This window comes from Antennarius striatus, chromosome 24, assembly GCF_040054535.1.
Source record: "Antennarius striatus isolate MH-2024 chromosome 24, ASM4005453v1, whole genome shotgun sequence".
In the NCBI taxonomy this organism is placed as follows: domain Eukaryota; kingdom Metazoa; phylum Chordata; class Actinopteri; order Lophiiformes; family Antennariidae; genus Antennarius; species Antennarius striatus.
This window is the reverse complement of record NC_090799.1, coordinates 6,395,936-6,397,500: the sequence shown is the minus strand read 5'-3', so window position 1 is coordinate 6,397,500 and position 1,565 is coordinate 6,395,936. Positions and strand designations below refer to the sequence as shown.

General features: G+C 47.9%; 1 protein-coding gene across 1 annotated transcript in view; it reads left to right on the top strand.

The window, feature by feature from the left end:
* The window catches only part of LOC137591653 (prospero homeobox protein 1-like), a 21,490-nt gene extending 20,315 nt beyond the window's left edge, over nt 1-1,175 (top strand). Inside the window, exon 7 of the mRNA XM_068309790.1 lies at nt 1-1,175. This exon is cut by the window's left edge and continues 401 nt beyond it. The gene's annotated coding sequence lies outside the window, so the exon portion shown is untranslated.
* Nucleotides 1,176-1,565: the final 390 nt, after the last annotated feature.

The window sequence follows — 1,565 nt, the reverse complement described above, 5'->3', positions numbered from 1 at the left end:
AACGTAAAGATAATATATTAAAAAAAAAAAAATCTTTTTATGGTAGTTTCATGGACATTTTTTGGGAATAGAAGTGATGTTTCTGTATTTTCCCTCCTTTGTACCGAGCAGGAAGCACAGTAGCGTTCCCGACTCCCATCCCGGAAGAACCGGCCGCAAACATGGCCGTTCCTTTTCTCCTCTTTTTACTCCTCAATCTTCTTACTGTTACCGAGATGTTCTGGCTGTTTTTTTCTGACTGTGTGCCCCGCCCCTATCCTGCCCCGCCCTACCTTGCCCCGCCCCATCTCGGCTCATTCGAGCATCCGGAGCATCAAAACCGGAATTTTAAAGGTTTAATTTGTCTAAAAAAAAAAAAAATCCTTCAGATTCAGAGTTTTTGGAATATTCTACAAAAAGAATTCTGTTTTTTTTTAGGTGATAATTTTTTCCTCCCTGGGGGAGAACAAGTTCCTGGATTGTCGGGGTCAAAGGTCAAATTGCATCATTTAAAAATCATCATTTTCCCCTGGATGCTCCGGGTCGGGTCAGGTCGGGTCTCGTGTGAAGTGTTTAAAAAAGAAGTGGACATGCTCACGTGTAGCTTGTATAGATGTACTGATGACTCTGTTCCTATTTATAATTGAGATACTGATCACTGTTAATGTTCTGATATCGATTATTAATGCCTGCTACAGACCTGACCAGTGGTTCGCTCATTGTTCACCATCACTGCAACATCAAATAAATTATTCTTTGCACAACGGCCCGGTGCGACTTCTTGCCGCTCGGCGGCGGTTGCTTGGGGGGGGGGGGGGCGTCGCCGTCACCCGGACGGTGGTCTCCTAGCAACACGATGCCCCTCTCGTTCCCCTGTCTCTCCTGTACAGGACATGTGATCCCTTGTTGTTGTTGCTGATGAATTGAAAAGAGGAGCATTGTGCAATTATCGTCAGCACAAAAGCCTCAAAAAACCTGCTGACGCCCAGATTAGCCGCCACAAAGACGCGGCGCCACCTCACAAAGACGTCGGAGCAGACTCGCTGCCCCCAATGCCCCCGCTGGCCTCCTCCATCCCTCATCCTCTCCTCTTTACCTCCCCGTGTCCTCTGCTGCCCAGCAAATCGACGCCAACCGATGCTAACCAACGTCGGTTCGCCCTTCTGCCGCTCCGAAGTTTTAACACCAACAACAACAATCACACAATAGCCCCCGGGGGCAATTCTGTTTGTATCGGCAATAAAGGAAAGATTGTTTATACGTCTGTGGAAATTATTTGTTTATGAGGAGGAAGAAGAGGAGGAGGAGGAAGAGGAAGAGGAGAAGGAAAAGGAAGAAGAGGAGGAGAAAAAAGGGATGAAAAAGTTTCCCAGCAGCAAATTTAAGTACGAGAGTTGGAGGAAGAGGAGGAAGAGGAGGGGTGCACATCAGCTCACACCGTTAGAGCAGAGCAGGAGGAGCTGAGGGAGGGGGTCAGTGTTTGCTCCATATGATCATGCACACACACACACACACACACACACACACACACACACACACACACACACACACACGCACGCCGTCTGTCTGAAAGCACATCTGAGCAG